The sequence below is a fragment of the Grus americana genome, chromosome 5, assembly GCF_028858705.1.
Source record: "Grus americana isolate bGruAme1 chromosome 5, bGruAme1.mat, whole genome shotgun sequence".
In the NCBI taxonomy this organism is placed as follows: domain Eukaryota; kingdom Metazoa; phylum Chordata; class Aves; order Gruiformes; family Gruidae; genus Grus; species Grus americana.
Genome location: NC_072856.1, coordinates 71,349,053 through 71,375,095, shown reverse-complemented (window position 1 = coordinate 71,375,095; position 26,043 = coordinate 71,349,053).

Below are 26,043 nucleotides of genomic sequence, written 5' to 3'. Positions count from 1 at the left end.
CTAACTGGCTATCATGATGTTATGTTTTCAAACCTTTCTCTTACAGGCTTATATCTTCAAAAAGTGTTGCTTTTATCTATTGGATTGGTTTTCCTTTTTTTGTCAAAACCACACAACAGCTAGGATTAGTGGTGGAGCTAGTTCAAAAATATTTGGAAAAAAATGTTATTTTGAGATAAATGGAGATAAATGATAAAATGGAGAAAGAACAAGCATAAATGAGAAGAAATGAACTTTTGATTCTGAGGAATGTTTAAGACTCTGGAGAGTCTAGTATGTGCTTTGGGATGAATAACAGGTCACCATGTCTACCTCTTGATTCCATATTAGTAGCCAAAAAGCAACTGAAGATTGTGAAGGTATCATTTAGGAAGCTTAACGGAGGAAGGATTTTCATGAAAGCCTTCATGTCTTTAATACTTTGCAGTTGTTTAAATTTACTTCAATGGGTTGAAAATCTACTGCAATTTGATTTTCTGTGTTACTGCATAGCAAAAATATTTTATTTTCAACCAATGCTTATTATGAATTTCATCTCTTTTATTCCCTAGAAATGACAAACCACAGCAATCGTGGTGGGGGCAGGACATGCTCAGCGAGTCATGTTCTGGAGGCCTTGGGCAGGCTTGCAGTCCCATCGGAGGAGACAGTGGGAAAGGGACAGCAGGAGGTGACAGCTTGCCCCAGCACAGCAGGTGTCCACGTGTGGACTGTGTGCCTGCCCCTGCCAGGCAAACACGAGGCCAGGGTAGCCCCTTTGCACCAGCTGCCTTTGCACTGAAGGGGCTGGACATGCTGCTGCTGGCAGTACAAGGCTGACCCATCACTGTGGCCGGGAGGTGTGCAGGGCACGGTCCCCTGTGCCAGCTGCAGCACACGGCACAGCAGGGGCCTGGGCACAGCGCTGTGGAGGTGTTGGAGAGTGTGGCTTTCGGGCCTCGGGCTTTGGGGTGGCTCAGGGCCTCAGTGAGGAATGGGGCAAAGAGATGGTGTTAAGCTCAACATCTCGTTTGTGGGCAAAGAGAAAACACGCTTTAAATATAAGGCCAAGAATTACTATATGTGTAATATGTAACAGTTTAATCTGAGAATCATTAGTAATCCAGATCTAATTATTTAAAAAAGAGAAGGAATATGTATATGCAGAAAATGGGTTAATAATAATAGGAACAATAACAATAATACCATTAAAACCATTATATTCATGCTTCCTTGCTTCTGCTTTTGTTGGTGCTACACTCACCCCTCCACTACTCCTTTGCGTCCTCAGGCTGGTAGTATCACTCACGTTGGAGGTGGGGTGAGGAGGTGTTACAGTAAGTCACAGATTCACAGACTGGTCAGGGTTGGAAGGGACCTCTAGAAATCATCTCGTCTAACGCCCCTGCTACAGCAGGATCACCTCGAGCATGTTGCACAGGATCACGTCCAGGCGAGTTTTGAATCTCTCCGGAGAAGGAGACCCCACAGCCTCTCTGGGCAGCGTGTTCCAGTGCTCGGTCACCCTCAGAGTAAAGAAGCTTTTTCTCAGGTTCGGATGGAACTTCCTGTGTTCCAGTTTGTGCCCGTTGCCCCTTGTCCTGTCACTGGGCACCACTGAGAAGAGTCTGGCCCTTTCCTGTTGAGAAATTCTTCTACCAAACAATGATCAGGTTTGAATTTAACAAGGCCAATGAGTGATTAATGTGTACGGAGAAGATATCCTAACCTTGAGAATAGAGACATCCTGACAGGATTGATAAAGAAGAACAGCTTGGCCGGACAATAAAGTTGGGAAACATCCAAGGAGAAGAAATTGTCCTCAAGACCATAAAAGGGAAAAAGGACTGGGAGGACTAACTCCCCAAACGACCACTGACGACCACTCGAGACCCCCGCGCATGTGTAGTGTAGTTTTGCACTGCCAGCATTATGTAAATGTAGTAGATTGGTGGAGAGGTGGAGACTTCTCAGAAAATGTATGAATATTCATGTCTTAAGGTATATAAAGGATGAACTTTTGTTTTAGGGTATGCACGATAGGCGGAGCTATCCCCTGTGCATTCGGCGCCGTAATAAAGAATGCCTGCTCTTTAATACTACATTAGTGTTGAGTTCTTTTCTGTTTTTTATGGGTAACATTCTTCTAGACATCCACCGTTTAGATATTTGTAAGTGTTGATGAGATCCCCTCTCAGTCTTCTCTTCTCCAGGCTAACCAGCCCCAGCTGTCTCAGCCTTTCCTCATACCAGAGATGCTCCAGACCCCTCATCATCTTTGTAGCCCTCCACTGAACTCTCCCCAGTAGTTCCCTGTCTATCTTGAACTGGGGAGCCCAGCACTGGACACCCAACTCCAGATGTGGCCTCACCAGGGCAGAGTAGAGGGGGAGGAGAACCTCCCTTGACCTGCTGGCCATGCTCTTCTTAATACACTCCAGGACACCATTGGCCTTCTTGGCCATGAGGGCACACTGCTGGTCATGGAGAGCTTGTTGTCCACCAGGACTCCCAGGTCCTTCTCCACAGCGCTGCTTCCCAGCAGGTCAACCCCTCACCTGTCCTGGTGCTTGGGGTTATTCCTCCCTGGGTGCAGGACCCTAAACTTGCCCTTATTGAATTTTATACGGTTCCTCTTTGTCCAACTCTCTAGTCTGCCCAGGTCTCACTGAATGGTAGTGCAGCCTTCTGGTGTGTCAGCCACTCCTCCCAGCTTAGTATCGTCAGCAATTGTGCTGAGGGTACACTCTTGTCCCCTCGCCCAGGTCATTGATGAATATGTAGAGTAAGACCAGACCAAGCACTGACCCTTGGGGCACACCACTAGATACAGGCCTCCAACTAGACACTGTGCCACTTATCACAACCCTCTGGACTCTCCACTTGGTCAGTTCTCGACCCACCTCACTGTCCAATCATCCAACCCACACTTCCTAAGCTTGCTAATGAGGATGTTATGAGAGTTGATGTCAAAAGCCATGCTGAAGTCAAGGTATACAACATCCACTGCTCCCCCTTCATCCATCCTATGGTCATGCCATCATAGAAGGCTATCAGATTGGTCAAGCATGATTTCCTCTTGGCGAATCCATGTTGACCACTCCCGATAACCTTATTCTCCTCTTATTGATAACCCCCAGGCTAAGTTGTTCCATCATCTTTCCAGGGATGGAGGTGAGGCTGACTGGCCTGTAGTTTCCCGGGTCCTCATTCTTGCCCTTTTTGAAGACCACCTCTGCAAACTGGCTCGATTCACCTTCTCCTTCAGCTGCGACTTGTCATGTAGGACTCCTCTGTATCCCCGACTCCAAAACCCCAGGGGTCGACCTCGAGTCTCCCCTGGTGCTTTCTGCCAGAGACTCCAGGTAGGGCCATTCTCCCCAGATGTGGTGTAGAGCACATTTTTAACATCTGGTCCTGCCTGGACTGGCCCAAGGGCTACTGCAAGAACAATTTCTTGTTTAATTTGTTCAAAGGCTTGTCGTTGCTCAGGGGCCCGTTTGAAATTCTTCTTCTGGGTTACGTGATAGAGAGGGTTTACAATGAGACTGTAATGTAGAATATACTTTCACTCTAGGCTGGCATACTGCAGCTAGGAATAATGCAACAGGACTCCAGTTCTATTTTGTTGAAATAGAAACGGGGCCATGATTAAGAGGGATGGCCGGGGGCATTCATATTGTCCTGCTAGAGGTGAAATTCTCGGACCAGTGCAAGACGGCTTAGAGTGAAAGCATTTGCCAAGAATGTTTTCAGTAATCAAGAATGAAAGTCAGAGATTTGAAGACAATCAGATACCATTGTAGTTCCAACCATTATTTTCCAAAAAGGACTGTGGTGGGTTGACCCTAGCTGGAGATACGGTTTTCTTGTTCTCTTTCTTACACTTACAGACAGTTTTGTCCAGGTCTAAGTCTGCATTTTTCTACCATTTTTCAATAATGGTGTGTGGTTTATAGTCATGAGGTCTCCCATTTCAGACTGTGCCCCATCTCTTATCACCCCACACCTGCGCTCCTCTGTGCTGCATGCTGTGTCTCTGCCTCTCACACCTCTACTATTATGCCAGGCCTGTATTTCCCTATGCTACATCATTATGTTAGTCAAGAAACCATGTTGGTATAATACAAATATACACAAAGCAAAACAAGTTAGTCATAGACACCTGATCACTTAGGAAAAATGCTGTTCAAGGTGAACCAAGTAAAACAAATCTGCAGGGAGGTCAAGAAAAATTCAGACAGAGCAGGCCTGACAAGCCTCTGTCCTGAGGCCTTGCAAGTTCTGTACAAAGTCTACGGCTTGTTACCAGCAATGGCAATATGTATTACCTGGCTGAAAGGCTGAGAAGATCAGGGAGGTCCATGATGTTTGGGGAAAGGAAATTGTTGCACCCATCTTCAAAGAAGGCCAAAAGAATAATCCAGAAAACAACTGGTGGATCAAATTCACTTTGGTTCCTGAAAACATCATAGAGGGAGTCCTCTCAGATTTCTGGGAGGAAATCTCACAAAGGAGAATAAAGTTATTTGGAACAGCTAGCACATACTTAACAGGTGTGAATCACACCTGACCAACCTGATTGCCTTCTAGCATAAAATGACATTCATTTGTGGATGAAGAAAGAGCAATGAATGCCATTTACCTCAACTGTAACAGGACTTTCAACACTGTCTCTCACAGTCCATGGTAAGTCACTACAGTCTGGTTGAGTAGCCAAACAGATGGGTAAGACATGGCTAGGCCCAGAGAGTGCTGTCCTGGTGACAATCAGAGCACAGCAGGGTCTGCCCTGGGACCTGTGCTGTTGAACATCTTTATCAATGACCCAGAGCAGGTGATGGAGCATGCTCTCGTTGAGTTTGCAGATGACATCAGCCTGGGGACCTAGCTGACACTGCCAGGGTAGGACTGCTGTCCAGACAGGCTGGGGCTGAGTGGAGGAAAGGAGTAACAGGAGCCTCATGAGACTCAGCATAGGCGAATGCCCAGTGCTGCCCTAGGCAGGAGCTGGAGATGCCTGTTGAGGAGCAGCTCTGGGAAATGCCTGGCGTCCCTGTGTGCAGTGAGTGGAATGGGAGCCAGGCCCCAGTGTATGACAGCCGTTGCCCAGCCAGGGCGAGCCTGGCAGAGGTTGCAGGGCAGTCGTGCTGGAGCGCTTACCCCAGACAAGGTGGCATCATGGGAGCTGACGGCTGCCGTCCTGACCCCGTGAGGGGTTATGGGAGAGATGGGGCCAGCACCACGGGCAGGGCCCAGTGGGAGGATAGGAGAGCAGGGCACCTGCCAAAGCCAGACCAGCTTGGGCTGGCTGTGAGGAGAAACATCCCCCCCGGGCAGTATAGCGGGGAGGAGAGCCTGTGGGATCTCTCTCCCTGGAGGTTTTTGAGACCCCAAGGGGCCAAGCCCTGAGTAACCTGGTCTGAGGCCAGGGCTGACCCTGCCCTGAGCAGGCGCTGGGGCCAAGACCCCTGTGATCTCTTCCCAATTGAGTTATTGTATGATCCTATGAACTGATCTAATGTGTAACAGCTCACATTTTTCACGTTAATTCTATTTCTTCCCACATGTTTAGATTTAATAGCTTAATGATTTAATAATTTTTTCTTGGTTCTAGAACACATCAGTAAGACACCTAGATTAATCCTGATTTTAACTCCCCCCACCCCACCCCTAACTATGTTGCTGCAAGCCTTTTGACATACCTATGGTAATCAGTCAAGTATTTTCACTACATCCAGGAGAGGGCACTGCAGCATGAGGAGAAGGCCTGCAGCCTCTCTCGAGTGTAGCTGACCCATTATTTTTGGAAGAAATAATAAATATTAAAGATAACCAGGGTATTTGCTAAAGATTATTTTTAGCACATTCTATTTTCACTACTCTTTTTAGTCTAAAACACTAAGTATAAAAAAATTGTATGCATTTTTAGATTTTCTATTTTAAAATAGCAATTTTAATCCTATTTTTTATGTCAGAATTTGAAATAGTGCTAATGTCTAGTGTTCATACTTGTCTTTGTTTTACTATAGTGGGGGTTGTTAAACCAATTAAATTTTTTCTGTGTACTGTTTTTCAGTGCGAGGAACAAATTCAACTGTGCTTATTTCTGTGTAGTCTTATGTCAGCAGGAACAGACTTTAACCATGACATTTCAGCAGGGAGCTACCATCGTTCATGAGAAGAATCTTGAAAGCAGCAGTTGAAACAAGGAGGTAGTACGAGTTGATTTCACCTGAACTAGGAAGAAGAATCACCTCCTTGTAAAAGCCTCAGAAAAAGAATTAGTTTTATTGCATAAAATACTTAATTCTGACTGATCAAGTTGACGTAACAGTTGTCTGAGCACAGCAGGAACTCTTTTCTTTTCCAAAGCACAAGGGCTACAATTTCATGGTTCTGCTAAAATCTGTTACCTAGAAAGTACTACAAGCTCATAGGTGAGGTAGTGCAAGGACTTGTGAAAGTTGTTCAAAGTTATCTGCTGCATCCTTGCTGTCTTCACGTGGTATTTTTTCTAATAATAAACTTTGGTACAGACTGGTTCCTATTAACTACCATGAATCTTATTTTACAGGTATTGTGGCACGTAGAATTACATAGTCCATTCTCCCAAAAAACCTGGCAGTCTTTAGAAGATGACCACAGGAAGAATGCATGAATGACAAGGGTAAAAGGATGAAGAAAAAAGGTGCCCCCTCCACCTTACTCTAGGCACTCTTCATCTGTAGCATGCTCAGCGTTTATCTGCTGGGCTCTGCCATGAAACAATGGGAAATTCTGGGGAGACTCTGGTGCACTGGAGAGTAACAGATTTTTTTTCAAAACACTCTGCAACATGAAAAGGGAAGCAGAGGGAGCTGTGCTGTGAAGGAAACTTGTTCTTTCCTGAAAAGTTGGTCCCTGCAATACCTGTTGGTGTGGTTCTGTTGTTTTAATCATGTTTCACTTTCACCTTAGGCAGTGAAAATTCAGGTTTAAATTTCAGATAAATTGTACCTTCTTTAACAGAACAACAGTGTTGGTGTAGTACATCCCACCTCAACACCTAACGTGACGTCTGTACAGTTAAAGGGCATTTGTAGTGACAATCATTTCACTGCAGATAAACCAGTAGCATAAAACCAGGATTCAGACTCTTCCTGAGTCAGCATCTGGTCATCAACCATACAAAACCAGGCATTTCTAAATGGTCTGCTAAGCCTCCTGAGCAGTTCCGGTTACAATAAAAGCTTGAGAATATGAAGTGCAAAGTGTGTGTGTGTTGAGGGGGAAGAAGGGAGGAGGAACTTGTTTTGTTAGGATTTAGTTGGGGTTGTTCAGCCTGGAGAAGAGAAGGCTCTGGGGAGATCTAATTGTGGCCTTCCAGTACCTGAAGGGGCCTACAGGAAAGCTGGAGAGGGACTGTTTATCAGGGAGTGCAGTGACAGGACGAGGGGTAATGGGTTTAAGCTGAAGGAGGGTCGATTTAGATTAGATGTTAGAAAGAAATTCTTCCCTGTGAGGGTGCTGAGGCCCTGGCACAGGGTGCCCAGAGAAGCTGTGGCTGCCCCTGGCTCCCTGGCAGGGTTCAAGGCCAGGTTGGATGGGGCTTTGGGCAACCTGGGCTAGTGGAGGGTGTCCCTGCCCATGGCAGGGGGTTGGAACTAGATGATCTTTAAGGTCCCTTCCAACCCAAACCATTCTATGATTCTATGTGGGAAGATGGGCCTTTAATTACAAATGCTGTTTTCACAGAAAGTAAGAAAGGTTTGCTTGTATGCTAAAAACCTGAAACCTTCCTCCTTATTATGTATGGAAATTATATATGCTTGTTTATGTCAGCTGATGTGGAAATCAGTCAAATTTTCCAGTGACTAATTGAACAGATCCCATAGCAGTTATTAGTGATTACCAATGGGAATTTTAATCTAGAAAACTGAGACAAAATTTTGAAGACTTTCAGAAATGTAGTGTTCTTTATGCAGATACCTAACACTTCCTAGAAATGTTTTTCTAGTGTCTTTTTACTTGTATGCTTTTTTAATTACTCCAGGTATTTGACATTTTTAAAGAAGATAAATACTTGATAGTATAACAAGCAAATAACAAGGCAGCATATTTAAGTAGCTATAACAAAATCCAGGAAATTGAAATTATTTTGATCTATGTACATTCTTAGCTGTTTTTCATGCAAGATCTTGCATCAGACACACAAGCAAGCTTATCTTTGACAGGCACAGGTGAAAACTTGTGCAGATGGAGAATCCCACCTACCAAAGATCCTGCATCACTCTAACTCTGCAAGAAGAGACATCTACTCTGTTTCCCTACCATTTGCAGTCACCTACTGTCTTCCTAAGAAAGCAGCTGGAACTGACATCTGAACTATTATACTTTCCTCTGCTTTCCCTTTAGCAGCTACTTAATTATTAACAACTGTTTCAGCAGCATGATAGGGTTTTTCCTGCTCATAGGCTATCTGGTGTTGTGAACGGTTTTTTTAAATGTAAACTGGCCGACATGTGTCAGAAGCACTTGCAAGGCTAAATTAGATTATTCAAGCTTTTTCAATAGGAATATATCTGAAAAAAGTGGTGACATGCTAAGTGACATGCTCATGAATACAAGGAAGGAAAATTCCATTTAAATTTCAGAATGGGAAGGACTTCTTATGTTTAATGAACAGGTCTCACTTTAAACTTGGTCTTTTTCTCAGAAACATTATTTCATTGTTCTTTTGTTCCACCTTCATAAAACAGTTCTTTATCAGTTCTGAAAGAATATCCATTATTCAATCCACCTTTGGTTGGACACTGATATTTTTGGTTCTTTTATTCAAGTGGAAGTAATGAAAAGCCAAATATCATTCTGAAAAATAATATATTCTTATGATGTGGTTGAAGGCTACCTTCTTTCAGTACCTTAAGCAAACCCCCCCATATCATTTAGTGTCATTGATTTCACCATAGCCTCTTATCAGCCCTGCAGACAGGAGTTTGCTGTGCCCTTTATGAATATCTGCCAAGTTACTTAGCATCTTCAGAAATTAAAATATTAGAAAGTGAAGAATTATGTATTAATATTTCAGAGTTGCAGTATATAATAGCCAGTGGGAAAATAATAAGAAAACTCAGAGCTGGCGTTTTTTTCCCAAGCTGCAAATTTGTTCTGCATCGAATAGTGCATGCTTCTTTCTGCAAATGTATGTGTACACTGAAGCTTTATAAAGGGGGATAAAAATACTTGTTGTGAAGCAACCGGGATTTCTAAAAGCATATCTGTACAACTACTACACAATAAAAAGGCACAAACAGAAATAATTTTTCTCATAAGGGTTCAGAAAAATTCCTCCTCAGTGGCCTGAACCAGGGTCTGTGACTTTGCTCTGCTCTGCAGGAGCTTAAGTGTTTGGAGGGGGAGGAGGCTGCTTTCTACATGGCCATGACGGTGGTGAACCTGGAGATGGTGGAGCAGCAGGCTGAATACCAGACAGAGACATCGTCCTGCTTTTCCCAGTGTAAGTCCAGTAATGACATATTCATTTCTGGGTGGTAATAAGGCACACTATGAGATGTCTTTTGATGGAAATATTACATATTAAGGCTCTTATAACAGCAACCAACTTAATAAGTCCAAGTGACTTAATTTTACACTGTAAGTGTTGAAGGCCAGGTTGGATGGGGCTTTGGGCAACCTGGGCTAGTGGAGGGTGTCCCTGCCCATGGCAGGGGGTTGGAACTAGATGATCTTTAAGGGCCCTTCCAACCCAAACCATTCTATGATTCTATGAAGTCCCACAGTCTATATTCAATATTCCTTATACAGAAGCAGTGCTATGCTATCACGCTCGTTGCCATTCTCTAGAACTTATGTCAATTGCTATGTAGTATATTAAGGAAAGAATTTAATACAATATTGAAGATGCCAGAACATTGTGGATTTATGTACAATAGTTTTTTCCTTTTCAGTATTCATTTTGCATTAGTTCCTTACATTCTATTTTTCTTTGAACATGTACTGAGCCTGAAGCCAACATATATGCAGGTTTAGCTGTTGCAATGCCAAGATGTCTTTTCTGAAAGAAAATGGTTAGTTCAGAGTCCATCACTTCCCTCATTCTGTTGGTTCCCTGCCACCACTGCATGTACAACCTACACTGAACAGTGAATTCCACCTTTAACTTTACTTCCTCAGAAAGGCTCAAGGGAGCCGCTATTGCTAGGACCTTGTATATATCTCTGAGGTGGCCAGGGGGCCAACATCAGTGATTTTTTTAAAATTTGGATAGAAAAAAGTTTCAAAAGAAAAACCACACGTGCTACAGAATTTTATGAGCCTGCACCCATGTTTTGGCAACAGGGACAGTATGGCAGCATCAGCCACTGCCAATCGCAAGCCTTCCTCCACCGGCATCTGCTGTCACTTGCCAGCACTTGTGCAGCCGCAACTCAGGGCCCTGGCAGTAGCAGTAACCCTGCCTGGTCTGCAGCCAGCAGATCCTACTCACACCCTTTGTTTGCTGGAATATGGCCATCATTTCCTGTCAGAAACAAGTACTGAAAAAAGCCGAAGTAATATCTGATGAGAATTTAATTTACTGTCAATTAAAAATAGATTTGGATGGTGAAAAACAAAGACAAAACCTAAACTACCTTCCCCGCCTTCTTCCCAGGTTCTACCTCACTCTTTCATTCCCAACTCCTCTACTTCCTCCCCTGCTGAGTGGCACAGAGGGACGTGGAACGGGGCTTGCGGTCAGTTCAGTACACTTTGTCTCTGCTGCTCCTTCCTCTTCATGTTTTTCCACTTCTGTAGTGTGGCTCCTTCCCACCAGGATACAGTCTTTCACAAACTGCTCCAGCATGGGTCCTTCCAATGGGCCGTAGTCCTTCAAGAACTGCTCCAGAGCGGGTACCCCAGGTCCCCCACAAAACACAGTTCCTGACAGAAAACCTGCTCCTGGACTCCCCTCCATGGGCTGCAGTTCCTGCCTAGAGCCTGATCCTGTGTGGGCTGTCCATGGGCTGCAGCGTTCTTCAGGGCGTATTTTGCTGCTCTGGCACGGTCTTCTCCATGGGCTGCAGGGAAATACCTGCTCTGGCACCTTGAGCACCCCCTCCCCCTCCTTTTTTTCCTGACTTTGGTGTTTACAAAGTTGTTTCGCACACTTTTTTTTCCCCTCACTCCTCTCTCAGATGCTGTGCAGCGTTTTTTTTACCCTTTCTTAAATCTGTTATCACAGAGGCACCACCTGCTTCGCTCAGCTGTGTCCCGTGGTGGGTCTGTAGGAACTGACATGGGGCAGCCCCTGATCTCTCCTCAGAGGAGCCACCACTGCAGCTCCCCTCAGTGCCAACACTTCGCCCAGTAAACCCAATGCAGTTACTGACTGGGGTGTACAGGCCAATGGTCCCTTTTGTATCACTTTCTATCCATTTCTCCTTTGTTCCTCCTGATTCCCTTTCCCTTCGCGTCCCTCCTTTATTTTGCATAGTTTCAAGAGTTGCAAGACTCCACCTCAGCCCTGAGAACAGCTGCCTTCAGAACAATAAAATATAAGAAAGTAAGGGGAGATGCAGATTTAGAAAAGTCTGTGGATTCAGATTATTTTCAACCTTTAAAAGGCACAGAATGGAAGTGAGTTTCACAGCAATACGCGATGTTTTCAAAATCTTGCTGATTTATCAGTAAACCATCAGCACCTACAGCTCCTTCCTGTTCCCCTTGCAACACAATTCTTCCCACAGCCTTTCTAAGGAGCAAGAGAAGGGCATCGTACTTCCCCAGGGTGAATAGTGAGAAACAGAGCTGTCCTGCTCCGAAGGAGGCGGACACGTGTTTGGCACTGACTGCTCCGGGCCTGCAGGAGCAGAAAACGAGCGTAGCGCAGCGGCTCCCGCAGGAGGCACAGCCAGAAGCTGGTGCACAGCGGGATCCAGAGCAGAGCTTGCTCGGGGAGCAAACGCAGAGGTTCAGAGAGAGTTTGAGAGCACCGCAGGAACAGAACATTAGGGAGAACATAGAGTGCCCAGGAGCCTTTCAAAGGAAGAGAGCACTGCTGCTTACACGTTTGATCCGCTCCGAGTGCTACCATGATCTTGAACAGATCAGATTTCAGCTGAGAGAGGCACATCTGAAAATATTTGCGTTCTTTAGGAAAAAACCACAACAAACCCAACTGCTTTTGGGACTGCTTTCTTTTCATTATAATGTTGAAACAAATCTATCCTTGTTTTTATGGAACAAGATGTTTTGATTTTGATAAATGCCTATGTTTTCTGTTCTTATTTTTGTAAATGTTTTAATGAACACATTCTTAGAAGTATGCTTTAAAGTATTTTAAAGAGTTTTTTGTGCTTTGAGAAAAAGCCACACTGGATTCTCAAAAACCTTCAAAAACAACTGTTTCCTTCTGTACTCAGCTCTGGTGACAGTCACAAGCGAAACACGACATTCTAACAACAGTTAGTACCTTGGATACAAGGTGCAGTGTGTTTCATAAACAAAGCATACAGTCATTCCTGAAGTTCACCAGTCTAGCACCGATTTGGCTATAACAGAGATTTCGGCATTCCCAAATGGACTATAATTAAAGAAGAATTGTTGTTTGCTTCAGCACTGCATAATTCTATTCTGCAGGTGAGATTTCTTGTTGTCTGATTTTCTAATAGCTTATATTTTGAAGAAATAATAAAGTCTACCTGCAGCAGACTTTATTAGCAGACAACCAAACATATCTAGACCTTCCCTAACTTGGTTTGTAAACTTCTAATGAGAAATATTTTACTCCAGCAACCTCCTGCTTAGGAGGCTGAAACACCTAAAGGTTTAAGTTTTTCCAGATATATTGCCTTGAACATCAGTACTGCAGACGATGACTAATTCTTCTTACCTTGCCACTGAGAGCAGACGACCTCCATCCACCATTTACAAAATAAACTTTCCCAGGCTGCCACAATATCATCTTTCACAGCACATGCAATTCCTTGCCACTTGGGGGACTTTCTTCAGATTTTTAAGTGCCCACTTGCTGTTGTGCCAGTCAGTACCGCTGAAAGGAGGGCTAGATCTTCTGATGCCACTTGTCAGAAAAGTCAGTGTTTAGATTCTCAGGATGAAATCCCACTATTCCTGAACCCTGGCCAACCCACTTAATCTTTGTCTGTTGTCTTCCTGAGCAACTCTGCTAGCTGAAACAGTCTACAGTAGCTGATGCTTTCATTAGGAACAACCAGACCATCATCCCAGCAGGTTGACTTGGATGAAGCATCAGGCTCCAAGCATTTATCTAAGCAAAGCTTGCACAATCAGAGGCATCAGGAGTAGCCACGATATATTGCTCCTCTTTGGAGCAGTTATAGAATATGAGAAATACCACCTTTCCTGCACTAGCTAAAATAACTAGTGAATTCCTTTAAACCCTTGATTATCTTAATGCCTTCTTTATTGAAGTAACCTGAGTGGCTGGGCTAGTCTCGTTTTCAATCAGATCACAGCTAGAACATGTGATTTACATTGCCCATGTTAATCAACAGCCTATTGAAAATGAAGAATCAGTGATTTACTGTGCTGCTGTGATTGTAGGGGAGCTTTTGTCAGACTATATTCTGTAACTGGTGATAAAGCAAAACATCTGAATTCTGGTGAATAGGTCAATAGTTTGTCGTGTAATTTGTGTCAATTTTCTGTGGAAGAAAATTTGGGCAAACTGTTTCATTCATTTCATTGTGAGGAGGAGGGAATTAAAAAAAGGCTGAATGCAAGGTACCAGTGTAATTATAGGCAAGGCTAATAATGCTGTGAATTTCAAGGTTCTCTTGTTCTCATTGTAAAGCACCGTCTTCTGTTATCAAAATTTTATAGTTTGGTTTAAATTTTTTTCATGTTACATTTCTGTTTCAATCTTACCACTATATTTCATCTTCTGGAAAACTTCAGGCAAAACAGTTCAGCTGTTTCTCAGACTGAAGCAGTTTGCTCATTTTAAACATTGTTGTGCTTTCTCTTTAAGAAGTTCCGTTCTTTACGTGTCTGAGGCACAGACTTGGAATTTGTCAGGGAGGCTTTGTGCCGTAGATCTGCTTTATGGTTATTTAAGAAAAAAGTGCTAATTGAGATAATTACAATGATATTTGAGACTTGCTAGGGTACATGAGACAAGTCCCTGTCTGCACTGAACATATGCTAGCTGAGGCCTCTCTTTTAGTTCCCTTGCAGATGTGGAAACCAGGTGAGGTGATGGGAGCCTTAGCTCCGTTCTCCTAGGGCCTTCCTCCTCACCCCTGGGTCTGGCAACCTAGAGCAGGAACCTCCTGACGTGCAAATGCAATGGACCTTGAAAGAGGAGTATCAGGAGTGGGGTTACTGTGCTGGAAAAAAACATCCTTTGCTCAGAACGTGTTCTGAAGGTCGTAACCTGCTGTTTCCTTCTAGTCTGGCTTCTAAGCAATATCTGAGGCTATGCATAGAGATGGTCAGCTTCATCGGAAAGAAAAGGGCATCTAAACCACTGAGGGGAATCATGAAAGGAAGAATAGAGGTCTGTCTTGATGTCTTGTGCAGCCTTGAGTCTTGTTATGAGTGAAAAGCAGGTGCAGATCCCTCAGGGACAAGGCACAATACTCATTAAAGCCAAAGCTTTCACTCGCTGAAAGCGTAGTGTTTCCACCATGGCGGCCCTAGGACACTGCAACTAATCCAATGGGGACCAGTGCAGTGGAACCCTGGTCAGGAGTGAGGCTCAAGGGAAAGCACTGCAGGGGCGGATAATAAAACTTGTGCTGATTAACATATGATACATATGCAATGTTCTGTTTTGCTTATTAGCGAACTTGCTGATGTAATACAGCTGCTGTTGTCTGAATTCTGGGATCTGCAGCTGGCCTTCACGTTGAAGCCCGCGCAAGGGTACGTGCAGATGGGGGAAGCAGCAAACTGCTGCGACTGTAACAGTGAGATAAGATGTGCTGGGGACTCCACATACTCGAATGGGGGATGCAATCTGTCCTGGGTTACTGTAACAAAGCCTTCTTGTGCCCTAAAGGTCTCCCTTGTGCCCAGCAAAGGGAGAATATAACCTGTTTGGAAACTGCTTCAATTGACTTTGAATGTGCTCTAATACATGTCTCCAAAGGCCTGTTCTTCAGGAACATATCTGCGTGGTCAGCCCCAAAGCTTCTAAGTTTAATGTATCCGTGCTAAAAGATTACAGATTAGTGCAAGGGCAAGGGATTCTTCTCAGTACTTGGGTATCCTTGCCATGCTGGAGACATGCACTGGAAAATCTTCTCCACGCCCTCTGGCGATGTCAGGATAAGTATTGACATTAAGACAAAATGCTAGAATTGATTTCAATTAAACTCTCCCGTACTGTGAAGTATATATACAATCAGCTTCTCTCTTTTCTTTCTGTCCTCTCTCATCCAGTTTACAAGTGCAGAAGCCACTAGGACCCCTGTGTTATTTGTTGCAGAACAAAGGTGATGCACCAGGTAAGATAAAAAAAGCTGATATGACCCAATCAGAGGTTTCCCAGAAATGTAGTCCATCCATTGTGGCTAAAGGTAAGTAGTAGCAACTCTCAGGTAAACTCCAAGTATGCTCCAAGTATCTTTCTGTGCCCCAGATTAAAAGGCTTAATCAAATTTGCAGAACTGCTAAATGCTCAGAGCTGGCCAACACAAAGGAAAGCCGTATAATGCCTTATAACGTCATAACAACCCCATGCAACACTACAGACTTGGGGAAGAGTGGCTGGAAAGCTGCCGGTAGAAAAGGACCTGGTAGTACTGGTTGACAGCCAGCTGAATATGGGCCAGCAGTGTGCCCAGGTGGCCCTTCCAACCCAAACCATTCTATGATTCTGTGAAAACCTCATGCACAGCCCTGATGCTTCAAGCTGTACCTGCTGCAGCATGGACTTATCCACAGCCACAGATGCTTCGAGGTGTACCTTCTCTAACGTGGACTTATCCTTGGGCCATAATCTCTTCAGAGGTATACCTGCTGTGGCACAGACATAACCATGGCCACAGATGCTTCAAGATGTACCTGCTCTGGTGTGGACATATTCACAGCCACAGACACTTCAGGGTATCCTGCTCCCATGTGGACTCATCCACAGGTCAGTCATAGAATCATAGAATGGTTTGGGTTGGAAGGGCCCTTAAAGATCATCTAGTTCCAACCCCCTGCCATGGGCAGGGACACCCTCCACTAGACCAGGGTGCCCAAAGCCCCATCCAACCTGGCCTTGAACACTTCCAGGGAGGGGGCCTCCACAACCTTTCTGGGCAACCTGTTCCAGTGCCTCACAGTAAAGAATTTCTTCCTAATATCTAACTTAAATCTACCCTCTTTCAGTATAAAGCCGTTATGCCTGTTCCTATCACTCCATGCCCTTGTAAACAATCCCTCTCCAGCTTTCTTGCAGGCCCCTTCAGGTACCAGAAGGCTGCTATAAGGTCCTCCCTGGAGCCTTCTCTTCTCCAGGCTGAACAACCCCAACTCTCTCAGCCTGTCTTCATGGGAGAGGTGCTCCAGCCCTCGGATCATCTTTGTTGCCCTCTTCTGGACTCGCTCCAACAGCTCCATGTCCTTCTTATGTTGGGGACCCCAGAGTTGGATGCAGTAATCCAGTTGGGGTCTCACAAGAGTGGAGTAGAGGGGGATAATCCCCTCCCTCGACCTGCTGGTCACGCTTCTTTTGATGCAGCCCAGGACACAGTTGGCTTTCTGGGCTGCAAGCGCACATTGCTGGCTCATGTTGAGCTTTTCATCAACCAACACCCCCACGTCCTTCTCCTGAGGGCTGCTCTCAAAGTCACTTCAGCTCGAGTTCACACTGGAATTCCAGCCTGTCCAGTACAGCAGCGCAGATACTGCAGTGATGCCCTGGTCATCTGCCAGCCCAGGCACATCGCCATTGCTGTTGTCGAAATGTTCCCAGGCACAGCAGAGTGAGATGATAAGCGGTACAGCAAGCAGCGAAGGCAAAAAGCAGCCAATAACAAGCAGTACACTCTACTATGCGGTAAGGCAAGCAAGTCCCATGGGAAGCACAGGAGTCTGCCAATTAATAGCTAAACAGTAATAACAGCTATAAATTCAATCTAGCACATTCCAATCAAAACTGGCATTATCTCGAACCCTTCGAGCCCGATGTTGGACGCTGAAAAGGACTGTTGCGGTTTAACCCCAGCCAGCATCTAAGCACCACATAGCTGCTCGCTCACTCCCCCTCCAGTGGGGTGGGGAAGAGAATGGGAAGAGTAAAAGTGAGAAAACTCATGGGTAGAGATAAAGTTTAATACGTAAAGCAAAAGCTGTGCATGCAAGCAAAGCAAAACAAGGAATTCATTCACCACTTCCCATTGTCGGGAAGGTGTTCAGCCATCAAAACAAAAACATCTCCATATTATTAACACTGTTTCCAGCACAAATCCCAAACATAGCCCTGTACTAGCTACTACGAAGAAAATTAACTCTATCCTAGCAAAACCAGCACATTCCTCAAAGCCCTGTCCAACCTGACCTTGAACACTTCCAGTGATGGGGCATCCACAGCTTCTCTGGGCAAGATGTTCCAGTGTCTCACCACCCTCACCATAAAGAATTTCTTCCTTATATCTGATCTAAACGTACCCTCTTTCAGCTTAAAACCATTGCACCTTGTCTTGTCACCACAGGCCCTGGTAAAAAAATATCTCTGTCATACTTTTAAGTCCCCTTTATATACTGAAAGGCCACAATAAGGTCTCCCTGGAGCCTTCTTTTCTCCAGGCTGAACAACCCCAACTCTCTCAGCCTTTCTTCATAGCAGAGGTGTTCCAGCCGTGTGACCATTTTTGTGACTGTCCTCTGGACCCGCTCTAACAGGACCATGTTTTCTTGTCCTGGGGACCCCAGAGCTGGACGCAGTACTCCAGGTGAGGTCTCATGAGAGCAGAGTAGAGGGAGAGAATCACCTCCCTCGACCAGCTGGCCACGCTTCTTGTTATGCAGCCCAGGAGACTATTGGCTTTCTGGGCTGCAAGTGCACATTGTTAGCTCATGTTCAATTTTGCATCCACAAGTATCTCTAAGCCCTTCTCCACAGGGCTGCTCTCAATGCATTCATCCTCCAGTCTGTATTAATAGTGGGGATTCCCTCAGTCCCTGCCTTGACATTCAGGGGCTTGAGAGATATGAGAAGAGAGATTACTATTGAAAACTGAGGCAAAAAATATTGTTGACTACATCAGCCTTCTCCATGTCAGTTGTCACTGTCTTATTTACTGGCAGCAGGTACATTTTCTTTAGGCTTCCTTTTCTGGCCAATGTCCCTCTAAAAGCCCTTCTTATTATTCTTGACATCTCTTGCCAAATCCAGCTCCAACTGTGCCTTAGCTTTCCTGATCCCACCCCTACAGATCCAGGTAGTGTCCCTATATTCTTCCCAGGATACTTGTCCCTGGTTCCATTGCCCATGCATTTCCTTACACTTTAGTTTGACCTGGAGGTCCTTACTGAGTCATGCTAGTCTCCTGTCTTCCTTGCCCAACTTCTTACATGTGGGAACTGAGAGTTCTTGCACACTAAGAATAATGTCCTGAAAGAGCTGCCAGCTCTGTTCAGCTCCGTTATCCCTGAGGGCAGTTTCCCAGATGGCCCCATCCACTAATTCCTTAAACAACTGAAAGCTTGCTCTCCTAAAATTCAGGTTCCTGACTCTACTCTTCACCTATCCCCTATCCCTCAAGACTGTGAATTCCACCCAGGCATCATCCCTGTAGCCCAGGCTGCCACCAATCTTGACTTCTCTAATTAGTTCTTCCATGTTGGTGAGCAACAAGTCCAGTAACGTTTGTCTTCTGATCAGGCTGTCTATCACCTGGATTCAGAATTTTCCCTTGATGCACTCCGAGAGTCTCCTGGACCGCTTGCAGCTTGCTGTGCCACTTCTCCAGCAGATGTCAGGGTGGCTGAAGTCCCCCAGCAGGATCAGAGCCTGTGAACATGATGCTTCCTGTAGTTGCAATAAGAACACTTCATCAACAGGCTCCCCTTGGTCAAGTGGCCTCTAGTAAACACCAACCACAAGGTTTCCTTTGTTGGCTTGGCCCTTAATTTTTACCCATAAGCTGTCGACCTGTTATTTGCTGTTTTTCAAAGACGGCTCTGTGCACTCAATCCATTCCTTTACATAGAGGGCAACCGCCCCACTCCAACCCTCCTTCCTCACCTGTCCCTTCCGAACAGTTTATAGCCATCAATTGATTGCAGTGCGGGTGTGTATGACCTGTGCTGCTCTTGGATGTACCTGGGACACCCAGGCAGGAAGATGCCAATCCCAGAAAAAATGGGCAATCACCTCTGAATTGTATTGCGGCAGATGGGAAATGGAGATGCGAAGAGCACCAGAGCTCCACTCTTCCCTCTTGATGCCAGTATGTGCCCAGGGCAGAGACCATGCCTGTTCCGGGGCAGACAGCAAAAGGGCTGCAGTCAGCTTGCAGGCAACTTTTTGACAAAATGACTTTCTGATGGAAAATTTGCTTCTCATACAAAATATTTATGAAAATTTTAAAAGTAAAATTTCAGAGGGGATTTCTATGATCCAACTGATCTATTTCAAACGATGCAAAACTCTGATTCAAAATGACATACTGAAGCCTCCCATGCTGTTTAGTCTAGTGGGTACGGAGAGCCCAGTGCTCAGGCTTTTTCAGAAATATTTGCCTTGCATAACTGTGTCATATCCAGCAAGGTATGTGGGAACAGTCAGCGAAAGGAATTTTTGGTTATGTGTGCTAGTTCATGTCCTGAAGCCATGGAGCCCTACTGCTGGCCTGGCAGAGGCTCCCAGCTCAGTGGTACTGCCTGTCTTACTGAGATATTGAGCATAAACTCACTGACGGGGGAAGATACGGAGAGGTGGCCGTGGGTTCATCATGACAATGATCTGGTAGCTGGTGTGGTCTGTGCCCAAGACCCATGTAGGCAGCCCTGTGATGTACAGGCAGGACTCTGCTGCTGCCTCTAGCAACGAGTGTGTATGCTGCTTGGATGGCACGCTTGGAAAGAAATCTTTCCAGACTTCATATGAGAAGTAGTTTTGCTGCAGAAATTGGCTTAAAGCCCTTTCGTGTCTGGTAATCTGACTGTACATCCAGCAATAAATTGTGGCAATAGCATCTAATAAGTCAGAAATAATGTGTGATTAAAATGCAAATTCTTACATTCAGGTGATAAGTATCCCTCATTAACATCCACAGAGGTGGAGTCTGGCCCATTCAAGGGGAAGTATAGTCCTTTGGTTTAAATAAAAGAGTACTAAGATCCAAACAGTAGCAGATACAGCTGGCAGATGAAATAAGCTCCCAGCCCTGGGTAAATCATCTCCACACACCATTTGTTGACTCTAAATGCAAACAATTTTTTTAACCCTAATGAAAACAATGCCATTTTCTCAGCTGAAATTATGATTTACATGAAAATGTCAGAGGATCTCTAGGTTTCCTACCAATGAGGCTTACGACAAATGAAAGGGTACCAGTATCAGCCATTGTGCTTGGACAGTGTAAGGCTGCTGAATATCGCCTCTGGGCTTCAGGCTTCTGCAGCCTAATAACCAGCTATCAACAAGTCAAGCTTGCCTAGGTCAAAAGCTTACCATGTAACACAGAGTACCAGTTTTGTATAGGCAGTGATGAAATGAGATTATGCAGGAAAAAAAAATAATCTCAGAAAAGCAGTGAATATTTTTAGAGAAAACCCATGGTATGAAACAGAGATGCAATTTTCTCCAATCTCAAAGTATTTCTAGTACTTAGGACATCTGAAATCAGTGTTAATAAGATGAAAAATCTTTGCGGTTAGACTTAAGTATGCTGTCAGGTGATTTGAATGTGGACGAATTAATAATGCAGTTACTAGAGTCACCAGTAAGACACATTCAAAGTGTTAGAATTCACTAACCTCTGAGGTAAGTTATCTCCTATAAGAATTGGAAAGCGCATGATTCTACAACTGAGCTCCCTGCCTTTTATATAAATCATTGTTATGGCTCTATACTAATCTAATTTACTTAAGTTCTTATTCTGCTATCATCACCCCTATATCTGACATCGCCAACATCTGTCATGTTCTGTTTTCTCCTCTTACACCTTCCCAAACAGACATGTGTGCAGTGCAGAGTGTTTTGCAATGATTATATGCAGAAAGAGGGAAGTGGTTGACCAAACTGATGGTCGTGATTGACCGACATTGCTGTGCATTTTGTGAGAATTAGGACTGTTTTACAGAAACCACCATAACAATTATGCATTTTTTCCCATTTTGAGCATGTGATTGAATTTGTAGAAATGTAGGTATGTAAAATGTGAGATTCTTTTTGCGTTATGGACTTGCTGGATTGTTTTTTTCAAAGCAAGATTTGGCTTGAATATATTCAATGGAGGCACAAAAAGCATCTTGCTGGCAGTAGCACTGAGGTGTGCATCCAAGACTGGCTGTACAAACATTCATATTGACTCATAATGCTGGGAAGTATCATCTGACAGACGGAGGAACCAAGGTGGCAATTAGTTTCTAATGATCAGGTCAGTGTGACATCTTTCTTAACTGTTTTTGTACTTGCCTTTTGTTTGCATGCAGTTGTGCAGCTGGACTTTTCTCAAGCAAACAACCAGCTACCTTCATTCTCTAATTTCACAAATTCCATTTTGTTCTGTTTGTTAGTAATCATTTTGGCAGGGGTAGGCAGGCAAAAGGTTCCAAGCTGAGAAACGATATTAAGCCTTTTGCTCTTGGTTCAGTCTCTAATTATCAATGTCCCTGGTGAGATGCATTTTTTTATACCAGTCCACCTGCTTTATGTTTCTTACAACTTCCTCAGACGCCAGGCTTCAAGGAAAAGGCCCAGACCTTTTCTGGCATTTTACCTGGCAATCTCAAGGCCTGCAGTTCCTCAAATAGCTACTTTGTAAACCAGCAAACTCAAGAGGAAATTGCGTACCACAATACGTTTGAAGTGTTAATGGCCATAGACACATTTTAATGAAAGGTCATACTGCACATTATTTTATAATCCCTACAAAAACTGTTTGTTTTCTACTTTTTGCCATTCTTTGGATCAGGTTTTTATTCTTCGGAATAGAAGATTATGGACAATAGAGTCTCATCGTTGGCTCTTTCTTAAATGCCTGTAGTCTGTAGTAGTGAAAAATGTGGAAACATGCCAACATGTTTAGTTGAAGAAAATGGACTTTAAAAGGAACAGCAAGAGGATTGCTACCAGGACTATATTAGAGCATCTTATTTTCAGACCATGAATAATCTGAATACTCAAAAAAGTTATATAAGTTACATACAGTATTCTGAATGGATTTTGTAAAACAGCTCGTTCTTCCTCGTAGGAAGTCTGTGTGGGGGTGGTGTTTTTCTGTCTGAAATGGAATTTCACCTGCAAACAGCTGTAGGTTCTTTACAAACATAAGGGTTAGACCATCAGTTTTGTCATGAACACTGAAGGCAAATGCTCAGTTACATTTCAATTGATAACATATAGATAATTCAAAATTTGAATTTATATTTGCTATATTTAATATAGTTTATTCAATGTCATCATTGTTTATCAAATTATCCAGTGTCAGAGCTTTTAAAGCTAATGAGATTATATTGCTAACCTTTTAATCATCATAAATGTTGGAGCAAATGCTACCTGCAAAGAACTTTTCTGTCTTTAGCAGTGCCAGTACTAATAGGGTGAAAATCCTACCTTCTCCCACAATCTGAGAGAAATTCTTCCCCATCTGCAGATGTGGTGATCCATACAGTCTGAAATGTTTCAGCAAGTTTCCTCACCAAAACATTTGTGTTTTCTGATTAGTCTGCCCTGTCTGATGTCGTGCCTGCAAGTACAGCCCGTGTCAGTAGCTGGTACTCAGATGGTCCTGGGGTGGGTGAGGCAGTAACTCTTTCTGCAGCCTTGCAGCGACTGATTGAAGCCTGAACCCGTGCAATTTCCTTGGCATGCCTATGCAAGCACAGTGTCTGTGCCATGAGGCTCTGCAGGGCTGGGAGATACTGCTGTTCACTGGCCCCGAAGGGTGGAAGTGGGGTGACTCTCCTTCCCCAGCACAGAGATGGTCTCAGTCTCCTTGCCTGACCAGGTTGTCCTGAACTAATCTTGCCCTAAAGAGTACTGAGGATAAACTGCTCCTGCAGCTTCAGCAGATTAACTTCTGCACTATTTCAAAGCTGAATTTATCCATTTCCAACAGTTAGGTTTTGCTGTGTCTTTGAAAGGCACGCTGGCATGCCTTTCACACTCAGGTAACTTCTGCATGTGTACCTATGGTGAGCAGTCACAGTATAATACCCTCCTATGTGCCCACCCTTTTTTTTGAAGGGTAGGCATCAGGACTAGATGCCACATCGCAGCAGCAGTCTTACCAGTTCTCTAGAAACAGACAAATTACTTCCTTACTACTATCTGGTGTTTCCCCTTTTCTGCATCCAGAATCCATGCTAGTGATCTTTGCCATAGCATTGGTTCATGTGAGGCCCTTGCCTGCAGTATTTCCTGTCCAAGACAAAAATCCTGTTGTGTGAGTCCAAAAATGTGAAATTCATGCATAGCATCCCCCCACAGATTTGGGGGTCCCCAAAGCTAAGCCAGTATGGGGGCCACTGGCCAAGGTCATGCGGACAAATGGCTCCTGCCATGGTTCAATAGGTCCTAAGGGCCCACAGACTCATAACTACCCAACAGCAAGCATCCATCCAGTTGAAAATGTATAGAATCATAGAATAGCTTAGGTTGGAAAGGACCTTTAAGATCATCAAGTCCAACTGTTAACCTAATACTGCCAAGTCCACCACTAAACCGTGTCCCTAAGCACCACATCTACAGGTCTTTTAAATCCCTCCAGGGATGGTGACTCAACCACTTCCCTGGGCAGCTGTTCCAGGGCTTCACAACCTTTTTCAGTTAAGAAATTTTTCCTAACATCCAATCTAGACCTCCCCTAGAGCAACTTGAGGTTACTTCCTCTTGTCCTATCCCTTGTTACTTGGGAGAAGAGACCAACATCCACCTCACTACAACCTCCTTTCAGGTAGTTGTAGAGAGTGATCAGGTCCCCCCTCAGCCTCCTTTTCTCCAGGCTAAACAACTCCAGTTCCCTCAGCCGCTCCTCATGAGATTTGTTCTCTAGGCTCTTGACCAGCTTCGTTGCCCTTCTTTGGACATGCTGCAGCACCTCAATGTCTTTCTTGTAGAGAGGGGCCCAAAACTGAACACAGTACTTGAGGTGCAGCCTCACCAGTGCCAGGTATGGGGGAACAATCACTGCCCTAATCTTGCTGGCCACACTATTTCTGATACAAGCCAAGATGCTGTTGGCCTTCTTGGCCACCTGGGCACACTGCTGGCTCATATTCAGCTAGCTGTTGACCAACACCCCCAGGTCCTTTTCTGCCGGGCAGCTTTCCAGCCACTCTTCCCCAAGCCTGTAGTGTTGCATTGGGTTGTTGTGACCCAAGTGTAGGACCTGGCACTGAGCCTTGTTGAACCTCATACAGCTGGCCTCGGCACATGGATCCAGCCTGTCCAGATCCCTCTGTAGGGCCTTCCTATCCTCAAGCAGATTGGTGTCATCTGCAAAGTTACTGAGGGTGCACTTGATCCCCTCATCCAGATCATTGATAAAGATATTAAACAAGACCGGCTCCAGTACTGATCCCTGGGGAACACCGCTTGTGACCGGCTGCCAGCTGCATTTAACTCCATTCACCACAATTCTTTGGGCCTGGCCATCCAGCCAGTTTTTTTACCCAGTGAAGCATACGCCCATCCAAGCCCTGAGCAGCCAGTTTCTCCAGGAGAATGCTGTGGGAAATGGTGTCAAAGGCTTTACTAAAGTCCAAGTAGACAACATCCACAGCCTTTCCCTCATCCACTGATCTATTACTGGTAACTCACCATGATGAATAATCACATATTTGTAGTATCTAAGCAGAGATACAGCACCCTACATGCAGGTAGAATAGAGGAGAGGAGAGGAGAAGAGAAGAGACTATTTCAGTTGGCAGGGACCTCCAACGATCACCTAGTCCAACTGCCAGACCACGTCAGAGCTGACCAAAAGTTAAAGCCTGTTATTAAGAACAGTGTCCAAACGCCTCTTCAACACTGCCAGGCGCGGGGCACCGACCACCTCTCCAGGAGGCCTGTTCCAGGGTTGGACCACCCTCTCCGCAGAGAAGTGCCTCCTAATGTCCAGTCTGAACCTCCCCCAGCGCAGCTTTGAGCCGTTCCCAGGCGTCCTGTCCCCGGATCCCAGGGAGAAGAGCTCCCTCTCCACGTCCCCTGCTCAGGAAGCTGCAGAGAGCGATGAGGTCGCCCCTCAGCCTCCTTCTCTCCAAACCAGACAAACGCCGAGTGCTCAGCCGCTCCTCAGAGGACATGCCTTCCTGCCCTGCCACCAGCTGTGGTGTCCTCCTCCGGACACGTTCCAGTCCCTGAACATCCTGCTCAAGTGCCGGGGCCCAGAGCTGCACACAGTGCTCCAGGTGAGGCTGCACCGATTGTAAATACAGCAGGATAGTCACCTCTCTGACCAGCTGGTCGTGCTGTGTTTGGTGCCCCCCAGGATGCAGTTTGCCCTCTGGGCTGCCAGGGCACGCTGCTGACTCCCGTTGAGCCTGCTGCCGACCAGCACCCCCAGATCCCGATCTGCAGGATCCCTTTCTCCAGCCACTCTTCTCCCAATTTATACTTGTGTGCGGCGTTACTCCATCTGCGGTGCAGAATCCGGAATTTGGACTTGTTAAATTTCATGCCATTGATGATTGCCCAGGGAAGTAACCATTCCACTGATTTCTAAAATAGCGGAGGTTTATTTCAGTTGCTAGAGACTGATGAGCTTCTTTAAAGGTGGTCCCTAATGGAACTAGTGCTTGCTTGCTTTTTTCCATCTTTTTTTTTTTTTTGGAATTGCTTCTAGTTTCCAGAATGGCTGGATGATAGTTTAAGCTGGTTGGATTTAATTTCTGATTTTTATTTCTCTGATTTTTTAATATTCTGCCATGGTAATT